Below are 14,090 nucleotides of genomic sequence, written 5' to 3' on the forward strand. Positions count from 1 at the left end.
GAAAGATGAAAAGTAGAAGTAGATATTTTTAGGACACTTGAATATCATTAAGAATAGTGTCTAAAACTTAAGAGGAGATTCTTATAGAAGAGTAGAAAAACACAAAAATTTAAACAGGTATCCATCCGATAACAAGAAAAAATCAAAATGGCCAAAAAATAAGTGTTTGAACCTTCCCAAAGAAAATTCCATGTTAAAACTATACAATATATCTATAATAGCCACAAAATTAACAGAAATTTAAATCTTACACTATTAGTATTTTGAGAGAAAAATAAAACCAGGGCCCTTATGTACTACCAGGACAAATTAGTAAAATTGCTTGGGAAAATTGCTTAACATAATATAAAGGTATGTTAAGGATATACACGTATGACTCAAGAATTATACTCCTCAGGAGAATTTTTACCATGGAGTGCCAGGACACATTCTTAAAAGTACACTTTTAATAACTAAACAGAGACTTCTGTGAACGATGGTGGGTGAGAGGTTATGTCTGAATGAGGACTAGGATTGCTGTGCCACTAAACTTCTTTCCCTGAATCACCAGCCATCACGGGCTCTACATGTCAGCATGGCTCCCAGGAAGACCTTGACTGACTAATGGGCACTGTTGCTATCTATGCACTGCAGCAGTCACAGCCATCCCACTGGCCAGCATGAAGTATCCTCACCAGAAATTTTCATAAGGAAGGGCAATGGGAGATTCAGAAGCAGAAGTCTGGGATGTTGAGACCAAATGGGAAACTGGTTAAAGCACAGTTAGCATGAGAATATTAGGGAAAAGGAGGTCATGGAACCTGAACCTGAGACAGCCAGCCTCAGAAAACAACTCTCATCGATGGATGGCAGAAGTATGCAGTGGAACCCAACACAGTACCCTAATGAGACACACACAGGTATGTAGGTGTGCAGTCCTGTAATATCCCTTCAGATTATCAATCACAGAAAGCCCTACTTATGGGAAATTTTATCTCTAATTCACTATGAGAAAACAGTAATGTGCTAGGCTTTGGGAAATTCTTGCCAGCGAATCCTAATACAAAGAAGTCTGTGCTCATGGAAATCTGGGATACAGTGAAATGATACAACTTGTCTGGATTAATCAGACTGGCATTCAAGCCCCACATCCGTGGAGACTATACAAATGACAACCCAAGAGGAAGAAGGATAATAGCATCCCAATGAGGGGAAAATACTTATTTAGGGTTTACTACCTTCTGTTTCACATTATTGCCAATTTAAACAAAAAAAAAACTTTTTAGTTGTTTAGTTGTTTTGCTACCATTTCCAATTGTTTATTTCCATTGTTAAGCTACTGTGTTTTAACTTGCATCCCACCAGAAATAGTATGTCTGATTATCCTCTTTTTCCACACCGACAAAAATCTTGATATTTCTACATCAATAGTAGTTTGTCTGCTACGGTTCAGACTTCTAACCCATTCATTATTTCCTTATTTCTCTATTTCCTTCACTTCACAGCTTGTATATAGCTTTAGTCCTTAGAAAACAATGGTCTACACGTTCCCCAACCCATAACCCAAATGAAGCTTGGTGAACCAGTAAGTTTTATTGGGGTTACTTATAGAAGTGTGGGTGAGGGTTAGGTTATCACAGGTGCAGAAATGACTCAAAGTCAACTGCATGACCAAAGCCCACCTAGGAATGAGTAACAGCTCACAAAGATGGAGTCCACTGCACACCTGAAGCCAGCTCAACGAACTGGAGAGTGTCCTTTCCAGGTGCCTCAGCTGGGCTTGTCTATTTTCAGCAGACTTTACTGGTTGCTTTTGGGGAGGGAGGGACCTAGTGAATGTGGTCAGTGAATGTGATCCTTTCTGAAGCTATGTGGATCTTTAGCTTTCTGTCTTGAAAGTTTCCTGAAGGATGGAGTGATTCACGTCTCCTTGCAACATCCTGTCCTATGCTGTTTCATCTCCCTTTTCACATCGTATGTCTTACTTTTCCTCCAAGACGCAAGGCTTTTAACTGCAGAGGAGACTGCTACATTAACTGGTGTAGAGTTCAGAGACGACATTTTCGTGATAAAACTATAAAGAATCAAGTGACTCTGAAAATCTAAATTACTAGTTCATCTTAAGATTAAGAGAATGGCTTATATTAAGCAAAAAAGAAGAAGGGAAGGCAAAGGGCTCCAGGGCACTGGCAGCTTCTAGTTTTCAAATGGTCACTGGCAAGGTTACTTTAAATCATTATTCTGTGCAAGTGTGTTCCATTAAATATGCAAATTTCTTACAAAAGGCAAGAGGTTCCAACTATAATGGGAAAGCTAATCCCAAAGAGTTAACTTGTATAGTTATAACAGAGTTAACAAAACTGTGTGAAAAAATGTTTCTATAAATCAACACTGCCAATATTCTTCTGAGACAGTATAACAAATCCATTTGCCATCTACTTTCATAAGGAAGCCACAATAACTAATTCTAGATCATAGAACAAAGACAGTTATGTTTGTAATAAGGAAAGAATTACCTTAGAAACTATTATTTAAAAACAATAGTCTCACAATGTATTTTAGGAAATATTATACTATTGACATGTAACAAAATACACAAATTTAGGTATTCAATTGAATGATCTTTGTCAATTCATGCATTTGTCTAATTGCTATCTAAAATAAAATGCTTGGCATTTCTATCATCCTTTCCAGAAAGTTTCTACTGTCTCTGTAAGAGTAATTTTCCTCATCTTAGCCTGCTGATGGTAGTGCACACCTTTAATCTCAGCATTCAGGAGGCAGAGGCAGGTGGATCTCCATGAGTTCAAGGCCAGACTGCTCTACAAAGTGCATTCCAAGACAGCCAGGACTACACAAAGAAACACTGTCTTGAAAGAAAAATGTAATTCATATATAAGTAAACCTTGGATAGATTGTAAAAATAACAACTCCCACATAGCTAAGGAATATATATCTAACAAACATTTCTTTTACTTTGGGCTATAGAGATTCCAAATCTGACACACTACAGAGCCACAGAAGCTAATTATCAGATACTCTGAGGAAGCAGCTGTGTATGCTGAGGACAGTGAGGACATAAAATGAAATTTCTGGTTTTGAATACTTTCCAGTTCTACACTGAAAAATCACAGCTGAAAGCAAGAGACGCAAAACCAAACACCAATGGGCTGTGGCAGAAGACTGAACACAATGTTCTGAATTCAATTAGGTGGTGAAAATTCTCACGGTTTGCTTATTTATCCTCTCAGACTAGGTGTGTGTAAGTACCTGCAAACGGTTAGGAAAAGGGTGGGGAGGAGATTTTATGTTTCTACTTTGTATGACAGCATAACTTTCCATGATAAAACCTGAAAACCCCTTGCATGGTAGGGTTGGCTAAAGGCATTACAAAGTAAATTCTGATGTGACTTTTCTCATTTCAGTTCAAACTGTGAATCCTCCAGCTAAGAAGCTGGCTTATTCAGGTTTAAGAGGTTAACAGCTGAATCTCTATTTAAATTTGGCAGCAATCTAAAAACTCAGTAAGGGTAATTGGACAAACTCCACATCCAGTCTATCTCCTTAAACTGTTTACTTGCAGTAACAGCATACAAATGTCTCATGTTACTGATAAACCACAGAAAGTTTCTGGGATGCTGTTACTGTCCAATCATAAAAGTAATGTTCATCATCACAGAGTAATGAGAGAAGTCAAAGCAAATACAAATCATGTTCACTTGTACCAAATTCAACACAATAGTAAAAATAAAGGAAATGCCTTTCTGGATACACACATATGAAATAACTGAGCATTTCTGTAATAAGATACTTTTGTTTAGAGAAATTGGTTTTATCTTGAATTTGTAATGATAATTTTATGCTGACAACAGAAAAGATTTAAGAATACATAAAGAGTAGTTGTAATATGAACACCATTAAAGAAGAGAAGCATGATGCTGGGTACCTAAAGTTGTAGCACTTGGAAACTGTATCAAGAGGATTATTTGCATTTAGGAGTTTTAGATCAGCCTGTGCAACAGAGTAATAACCTATCTAAAAAAAAACATCAACAACAAAAAATGAAGCCACTGGGTAATGTATCCTGAACATACCCCCTTCTCTGAGTAATCACTACTGTGAGAAATATCAAGAATTTTCTGTGTTTATCTCCTATGTATGAACTATAAAATATTTGTGTGTGTGTCTGTGTGTGTATGAGAGAGAGAGAGAGAGAGAGAGAGAGAGAGAGAGAGAGAGAGAGAGAGAGAGAGAGAGAGAGAGAGAGAGAGAGATTTGGCCATTTCTTGAATTTTATATTACTGAGATTTAAAAAATACATACATACATACATATATTTTCTCTATGCATTGTGAAGTATATCTATGCCCAGATTTGCAATATATAGTTTTCACTGATAATAATATCCAAGCAATATTATATGAACATCCCATTATATTCCCTTTCAGCCACTGAGATATTTGAGATAGTCTCCATGCTTGATGCTACCTTTGAATACCTGTGTTGATAAAATATAATACGAATGCCCACAACTCTAGTTAATAGCAAATTTTAAAAAAGTGATAGTACCAACTTATAGCTTTGCAAAAATGTTCTCACTATTATAGATCTTTTTCAAGATTTGCTATTTTCAGGCACTTGAAATTCTGTCATTTTGTAGCATGAATCATATTAACTAACTGAGTCCTTAATTTAAATTTTCCTTAGTAGTAAAAAGGCTGGTAATTTGAGTTTATTGGTTATTTGCATTCCTCCTTTTAGAATAGATAATCACTTAACTTTTTTCCCTGTTGGTGGCAGCATTTACTCTCATGAATATATAGGTAATCCAGACATACTTTGCCGATTATACATATAAAATTTCCCCTATAATGCTGCCTTTTATTCTTACAGAGCATATTATTGAAAGATTCTATTCTTAATGATCAAATTCATAAAGACTTCATTTATGTATTTGCTTGTTTGTTTGTATATTTATTATTTGTTTGCTTTTCAAGAAAGTGTTTTTTCTGTGTAGCTCTGACTGTTCTGGAACTCACTCTCTAGAGCAGGCTGGCCTCAAACTCACAGAGATCTGTCTGCCTCTGCCTTGTAAGTGCTGGGATTAAAGTCATTCTATAAGGATTTCTTTTAAATGATAACTTAAAAAATCTCTTTTAGGGGGAGTGGTGATAGGTACTAAATTCAGCATGTCATACACGTTCAGGCAAGTTGTACCTAAGTGAGCAACATTACCACCCCCAATCAAGTAAAACTGCTAAGTAAGTAGACAATAGTTAACATTATCTTCTAAAAATTTTAATATTTGGAATTAATCATGGATCAAAAGTTAATTTTAAGAATAGGATATAGAAATCATTATAGTAGCACTTTTCCTTATATCGTGTCATTAGCATATGTTAATTGTAAAAATAATTATGGTTATACTGTGACATTTTTATAGATGAATAATGTGGATTATCATATGCACAACCATTCACTACCTTCTTCTGTACTCACTCTACCTCCCCCAAGTTCTTATCTTCCAAATTCTGTCCTTCCTACTATCACATTTTCTTACTCTAGATTTCACATAAGAGAGAACACATAATCAGTCTTCATGAGTTTGCATTGTTTTGCTTAACATGAGGTTGTTCAGTACTATGAATGGTACAATTCCGTTCTCCTTCATGGCATTTGTTGATGGAGCTAAGGCTAGTTCAGTATGGTGGTCATTATAAACAAGGTCAAAACAGAATGGGTGGGCAGGTTATCTTTACTGCATGGTAATTTGATTTCTTAGGGGATACCCACAACCCTGGGATAGCTGGACCATACAGTAGTCTTATTTTTATTTTTTGAGGGACTTTTATAATGATTCTTACAGAGGAGACACTAATTTCCAATCCTTCTGAAACTGATTATCAGATCAAATGGGAAATCTGACTTCTTTCCTATCTTGGTGGTTTTTATTGCTTTTCCTTCCTTTATTGCCCTAAAACTAAAACACTATACTGAATAAGAGTGCAGAAAGAACACTCTCATCTCTTCCTTGATTTTAGAGAACATGTTTTATTTTTTTCCCATTCAGTATAAGCTTGGCAACAGGTTTCCCACATATAACTTTTATGTTGAACACATTTCTTCTATCACTAGTTTCTTCAATCTTTTTATCATGTACAGATATTTGACTTTAACAAAGGATTTTTCTATATTATTTGTGTTGTACCATATTAATTTATTTGTTGCATTAAATCATCATTGCACCCCTGGAATGAAATCAACTTCATTATGGCATGATGATCTGGTGTTGACTTCGATGTTTTCACTTGATAAACTAGCCTATCATTTTGTTAGACAATTTAAGGGTTTGTTGCTTTATAGCGTGAGTTTGGAAAAACCTCCCTGTTTTCAGAAATAATAGCTTATATAGCACTGTTGTTAATTTTCTTCTTTTAAAAAATATTGTCTGTATATGGGTGTTTTGCCTGCCTGTGTGCCACGTGACTGCTAATGCCTGTGGAAGCCAGATGAGCAGATAACTGGGATGTTGTTACAGAGAGCAGTGAGCCACCATGTGAATGCTGAAAGTCAATCCCAGGTCCTTTGGAAGAAAAGCCAGTACTCTTAACTGTTGAGCCATTTCTCCAGCCTCTGGTGTTATTTTCTTTAAAAGTATGGTATTGTTTGGCAGTCTTGGTCCTGTCTTGGAACTTTCTTTGTTTGGAAACTATTAATGCTTCAGTCTTGTTGATCACTGTGCATCTGGATAAGAGGTTTATATTTGTTTCATTTGGGTTGATCATATATAGTTAGCAACTTGTCCATTTCTTCTATATTTTCCAACTTACTGTAATATAACTTTCAAAAAATTTCCTAATAATATTTTGGATTCAGTAGTACCCTTTTATAATATCTTCCTTTTCCTCATCACATTCACTAATTGGGCATTTTCCATTTGTATAGGTTAGCTGAGATCTTGTCATTCTTAATTAATCTTTTAGAGAATCAACACTTTATTTCATTTTCTTTTTTATTAGGCTCTATTTTATTTGTATCTGTCTCATTCCTTATTATATCTTCTTGTTTCTTAATTTTGAATTTTACTTTTTCTAGTTTAAGACCTTGAGGTCAACAATGAGGTTACTGGTTAACTATATATTTAATCTACACATCTATAACTATAAATTTCCCTCAGCACTGCTGTCGGTTATATTTCAAAGGTTCTGGTAACTTATTCATTTGATTCCAAAATTTTGAAATTTCCCTAATTCTTTCAATGAATCATCAACTATTAATCTCTAATTCTTTCAATGGGTCATTAGAATATATTATTTAATCTTTCTGTGTTCCTGTTTCTTGAATTTTAGTTTTAATCCCTTATAATCTTATAAGAAAAATTTCAAGTGTGCTGCATTTGTTAAAGAGTTGTTTTGTGGCCTAAAAAGTGATCAGTGTGGGGGGTAGTTCCACGAGATACTGAGAAGAAATGGCTTACACCAGTTAGTGTATGGAATACTCTACAGATGTTCATTAAGGTGGTTAATTTTTTCCATTTATTTATCATACACATTAAGCCTAAAGTTTCTTTGATGAATGTGGTTGTTTGAAAGAAAATGGCCCACCAAAGAGAGTGGCACTAATGGGAAGTGTGGTATTACTGGAGAAATTGTGTCACTGTGGAGGTGAACATTGAGGTCTCATATATGTTCAAGCCATACCCAGTAAGACAGACCACTTACTGCTGCCTCCAAATCAAAATGTAAGGAGTATCAGCTCCAGCATGAAGTCTGCTAGCAGACCACCATGTCACACCATGACGATAATGAACAAAACCTCTGAAAATGTAAGCCACCCCAAGTAATTGTTTTTCCTTTATAAGAAATGTCATGGTTCCTCTTCATAGCAATAGAAATTCTAAGGCATTGAGTATAAAATTTTAAGTATTTATTTATTTTGTATGTGCATGAATATATGGGTGGCTGTACATGTGTCATGGCACATGTGTGGAGAGGTCAAAGGACAACTTGTATGAGTTTTGTCTTTCTATCACGTGGGTCTTAGGGACCAAACTTATGATGTTATGCTTGGTGGGAAGTCCACTAATCTTTCTTTCTTTCCTTTTTTGGGGTGGTGGGGGTTGGGGGTGTTTCTGGATGATGTCCTATTGACAAATGGTGTGTGGAAATCATGTATTTATCTGTCCCTTTATGTTCAGTGGCATTTGTTTTGTTAAAACAGGCATATCAATATTTGATGCACTTAAAGCTATTATATTTTGGGTGTGGAGCGATGGCGATTAGGAACACTGACAGCTGTTCCAGAGGACCTGGATTCAATTCCCGGTACCAACATGGCAGCTTGCTGCTGTCTATAACGTCAGTTACAGGATACTTGATACTCTCACACAGACACACATACACACAAAACACCAATGCACATAAAATAAAACAAAAAATTAAAAACCAAAATTGTATAGGTACTTTTTACTGTATTAATATGTAGTGACCTTTATCACTTATAAATTTTGCTTAAGGTCTATTTTGTCAGATGTGAGTGTATGCAACTGTGCCTGTTTTAGGATTCCATTTGTTTGGAGAACCATTTAGTATACTTTCATTTTAAGTCTATGTATGTATTTACCAGAGAGTTGAGAGTTTCTTGTAGACAGCAGACTAGTATGTCTTATTTTATTATCTACAATTATTAGCATATTGTCCTTTAATTGAAGTGTTAGCATGGTGTAAACTGAGTGCAATTATTTGTACTAGGTACTGTCTTGTTGCTGTGACCAAATATTTAACAAAAGCAACTTAAAGAAGGAGAGGTTCACATTGGTTCATAGTTTGGGGGTACAGTCCAGCACGGTGGAGGCATTACAGTGGCAGGAGCCCGTCAAGGCTGAATGCACTGTATGTGCAATCGGACAGACATGAACAGTGCTATTGTTTGCTTTCTCCTTTAACTACAGTCTAAGAACCCAAAACACAGAATAATGTCCCCCACACTCAGGATCGGTCTTCTCACTGTAATTAACCAAATCTGTATAATCCATCATAGACACACTGAGAGGCTTGTCTCTTAGGTGATTTTAGATTCTCTCAAACTGACAATTAGTAGTAACTGAAACACTAACTGAAAAATATATACTAACTTTTCTTTTATTCATCTAGAGGTTTATTGGTTTGAATTACTAATGTTTGACTCTTTCCTAATTCTCATTTGTTTTTCATTCTTGTAACATTTATTCTTGCCCTCATGTACTCTTGACTGTGTGATTCTTTCTTCATTTTTTATGTGTACTATCCCTTTAAGTATTTTTTGCTATAATAGCTGTTTGAATCAGCCATGGTCATGATTATCTTAGTTTTTACTTATCATGTTAACTTTATTTTTCCTATGATCCTTTGATGCTCTCTTGGCATTTAGCTGGTAAGTAATTGGGCACACTTCTCTTCCATGTTATATCCTGGTTCTGTTATTAGGAATTTTAACTGTAAAACAACACAAAGTGACTATTTTCTGGTAATGTGTATGGGGTCTTAAATTCTTCCTGTACTTTGATGTCCATTTCTCCCCTTGGATTTGGAAAACCTCTTCAACAATTTTACTGAATAGGTTTTCTCTATTTCAGTATTTTCTTCAATAACCACAGAAAAGGAAATAACAAAATAATATATAATATACTATGAAATTCATTAATGATGGTAAAAGTAATAATAACAAAAGAATGGAATTAATGTGGGGTACAAGAAAGGGAAAAGTAAGGGAAGAGGAAAAGAAGACATATAAAAAGAATATGAAAAAAGGGAAAAGAGCAAGAAATCAAAATGTGATTACAAAATAAAGAAAAGATACATATAATTAGGCAAAAGTAAGAAGACAAATCAAAATAGAAACATTATCCTTCAAAATGTAAACCAGAAATAACACTGAGAATAACAGTAAAAAGAAAAAAATGCAAAAATATATTTGGAGACACTTCCTTTTGTTGCCTCTGATAAGGAATCTACTAGGTGTTGGGGGTAGGTTGGGGGGGGATGGTCAGAGTTGGAGTTTGTTATGTTCAGTGTTCTCACTATGTAGGCTGATGCTGTAGGTAGGCTGTGAGCTGGCTAGACCAATGATTTATTGTCAGTGTCAAGGCTGCATTCACTTCAGAACTTTCCTTTGACTGCATATCACGAACCAGCTGTCTCGAAGAGCTTTGTGGTCAGTGGACCAGGAAGGTTCCCACTTGCCCCAGAGGCACGCTGGTTTGTACACTCTAAAAAGAGGCAATGTCCAAACCAAGAGGTGTCCCATGAGTGCCCCAGAGTGTACAGGAAGCAAAGTACTGACTTCTGCACTTAAGTACAAGGCATTCTGTCTGCCACTATCAGTACACTGAGGGGAGAACAAGCAGAAATGAGGAATTTGTCAACCTTGGGCTCAGAGTTCATAGTCCTGCTCACAGCAAACCACACACAGCAGGAATGCAGCTCTGGAAGGTGAAGTACTAGTCATGGGATAGAGTTAATAGCTCCACCATAATCCACTAACAGGGTATGGGGTTAACAGTAATCCACAGGTAACAGGGCATGGAGTTAACAGTAATTCACAGGTAACAGGTTATGGAGTTAACAGTAATTCACAGGAAACAGGGTATCTTATGGTTACTATTACTGTGATGAAACACTATGATCAAAGAATCTTGGGGAGGAAAGGGTTTGTTGGGCTTATACTTCCACAACACTGTTCACCATCAAAGGAAGTTCAGAAAGAGACACATGCAGGAACCCGGTGGCATGAGCTGATGAAGAGGCCATGGAGGGGTGCTGCTTACTTTCTTGCTCCTCAAGGATTAATGAGCCTGCTTTCTTATAGAACCCAGGATCATCAATGCACGGATGGAACCATCCACAATGGGATAGGCCCTCCCCTATCCATTAGTAATTAAGAAAAAACCTTACAGCTGGATCTTATGAAGGTATTTTCTCAATTGGGGTTCCCTCCTTTCAGATAACTCTACGTTTTTGGTTGTTATTGTCTTTTGTTTTGGTTTTTAATTTCATTTATTTATACTTTATATATGAGTGCTCTGCATGTATACTTATATGCCAGAAGAGGGTATGAGATCCTATATAGATGGTTGTGAGCCACCATGCGGTTGCTTGGAACTGAACTTAGTACCTCTGAAACAGTAAACTGAAATTGGCTCAGCAGTGAAATTGGCTCAGCCAGAAGACACTAGTGGCAAAGCTTAACAACCTGAGTTCCATCCCTGGGACCCACATAGTGGAGAGAACTGACTCCTGTATGTTGTCCTCTGACCCACCCACCCACATACAAATAAATAATGTAGTAAAAAATTATCTGAGACCTAAGATGAAATATCAGTATTTCACCATGAAAGGTGCCACTCTATCAATCTCAAATCACCTGAAACTTAACTCATCAACTGAAATAACAAAAAGTATTGTGAAATGAGGCTGCAAGTAACTGTGGGCTGTAAGTTTTGTGCTATAAAATGTCTTCTTCACAGTCCCTGTCAGTAGACAAAAGGTTCGTTATATGAGGGAGCAGACTACTAAGGAAGAAATCTCCTATTAGATTTCACCCCTCTGCCGCCTAGACTTTCTGTTTTCCCATCTGCCCCAAGGGGCCACATGTTCATGCGCACTCAGAAGCATGGCTTTCTAAGTTTTTTTTCTTGCTTTGGCATTACAGTTCTTTAAAGAAAACCACCCTTTCTCCATTAAAAATTGTTTTTGAGAGAGTTGCTTCAAATCGTTCCAAGACCAACATTATTATATACATGGAAGATGCTACATATTTTTAAAAGAATAACATATGCAATAAACAGAAAGAAACTGCAAAACCCTGAGAGGAGCTGACAATCCCTGGAGTTCTTTATTCTGCTCACTTTGAAGACAAGAGATATTTTGAGAATAAATTTGAGCTATTATCTCTAAAGTTCTCAGAACCTCAGAAAGATGATCTAAACCAACTGTCTCAAAGCAGCAATAGAAAACACTAGTGCTCTGGGGTCTGCATTAAGAGAAGCCCTTACAACTAATTCTTCACCATTCTCAGTGAAGGTGTGCTCAGGAGACACCAGTCCCACTCTTGTCAGTGGCAGGCTGCCTTCAAATCCTGTCGAGGGTTTTTTACTCCAGGCAGCTTTCCAATCATGAAGGAATGGTTATTTACAATTCCTAGCCCTGAATTATATCGTTAGCTGAATTATACTGCAATGGCAATGTACCTCTACAAAACACAGGTCTCTGTAAGGCAAGTGTGTCTTGGCCAGGTGAAAAGGAATTTAGTCATAAAAGCAGCTGAAGGATCTTTCTTCAGCTCATTTTACACTCTTAGGTGGTCCTGCAGTATGTGCTCTGAGGACCATGTCACAGCAAGGTCTCCGACACAGACCATTTAGACAGGGAGCCAGACAACATTTTCTCCTTTAAATTATATGAAATCACTGGTATTCTGGTAAATTGCACCATTGTGTATTAAATAATCTTATTTAGACATCTGTACTAATTACCTTTTTATATAGATTATGTTAACTTTTTACTTAAAAATTCTTTGAATAATACAATCTAAAATACTTTTTCTGAGATTAGATACAACAGTGGTATCTTTAAGCAAATAAATACACTTTAATTCAAATTTCAAAAATGAACAGTATATGGCATTTAAGTTTTTTATTCTTCTGGCATATCAAACTTATAAATAATCAACATGGCACATGTTGACAACTACCAATTTATGAGCTTTCCAACACCCTGAAAGGGATACTTTAGAGAGGAAAACACTGTTTGTTTCTGCCATAAGGCAGTACTGAATATGCTGTTGTTGATTCCCTAGAAGGATTGTATTGTCTATGCCAGATAAAGGTTGCTCATTCAGATACCTGAAAATCCAGCAATTCCACACCAAGGGCATATGCCCCAGCCTACAGCAATGATTCTGAAAATAAGGTTTTTGGACTAGTATCACCATCATCTCATGGGAATATATTAGACATTAAAATTCTTGGGACCCACTCTAAAACTACTAAATCAGAAATCCAGTATGTATTTTAACAAGTCCTCAAGTGACTCTAATGTCTGATAAATGGGTAAAATACAGTACTAACACAATCAAGTACTTTGTAATACAGAAGATGAATGAAAATATTCCATTTAAATTTACAAGACTAATAAAACTAAACCAATATAGATCTGACCAATACATAGGTCTATGATACATTTTATAAAAGGCAAACAAGGAAGATTGGTTAGTATATTATTTAAGAAGTAAAAACGTGGTATGACAAAGCAATAAAACTATTTTTAAAATAGGGATATGATGTGCCTTTTTTTCTCTACAGTTTACCTAAGAGGAAGCAGGGGGATGGACAAGGAAGTTATCTCTAGGAACTACAACTATACTGGCAACAATTTATCTCTTAAGTGGTAAATGCACAGGCTTTCCAAAGCCATTTTTATTACTATATAATTCTATGTATATCAAATACTGTATAATGTATTTTAAATTCAGCAGTCAAAATAAACATGATGCTAATAATGATAGTCATTAATTAAATGAGAAATGAGATTTCACCTAAATGTTGATAAATTATTAACTTGTGATATTGTCATTCAGCTACAAGGAAATGATGTAATCACAGTATGAAATTTTCAAAACAAATTTTAAGAATAGTTTTTAAAAATTTTAAAGAAATGAGAAAGCATTAAATTTACCTAAATAGTGTGGGTAAATTCACAATAAAGGGACTACAGAAAAATAAAATGAAATGTTATTAATTGAAAATACTATACAGAACATTATAACTTCTTTATACAATTAACATTTTTCTTCTGTGTGTAATAAATTCAATTAGAATCATTATGGATTTAAAAGTGTTGCTGAAAAAACAAGTAACTCTTAAATTATTAAAGAAAACTGTCAAATTTGCTGTCCAAAATGGGGAGGAAATTGCCATTTCAATTGGTTGTAATTTATAAGCTATATAATTCAAAGTTTTGTATTTTCTGCCATAAAATATATCTGCGTAGTTATCATTCCTTATTAAACAATTTCATCTACTTATAAAGGGAAAATAATCACAGAAAACCATGGTTCATTTAGAATTTCACTAA

At 35.6% G+C, this 14,090-nt stretch overlaps 1 protein-coding gene across 6 annotated transcripts in view; it reads right to left on the reverse strand.

The window, feature by feature from the left end:
- The window catches only part of Scaper (S-phase cyclin A associated protein in the ER), a 343,723-nt gene that overhangs the window by 146,603 nt on the left and 183,030 nt on the right, over nucleotides 1-14,090 (reverse strand). The window lies entirely within an intron of this gene.

This window comes from Mesocricetus auratus, unplaced genomic scaffold (assembly GCF_017639785.1).
Source record: "Mesocricetus auratus isolate SY011 unplaced genomic scaffold, BCM_Maur_2.0 Super-Scaffold_100022, whole genome shotgun sequence".
In the NCBI taxonomy this organism is placed as follows: domain Eukaryota; kingdom Metazoa; phylum Chordata; class Mammalia; order Rodentia; family Cricetidae; genus Mesocricetus; species Mesocricetus auratus.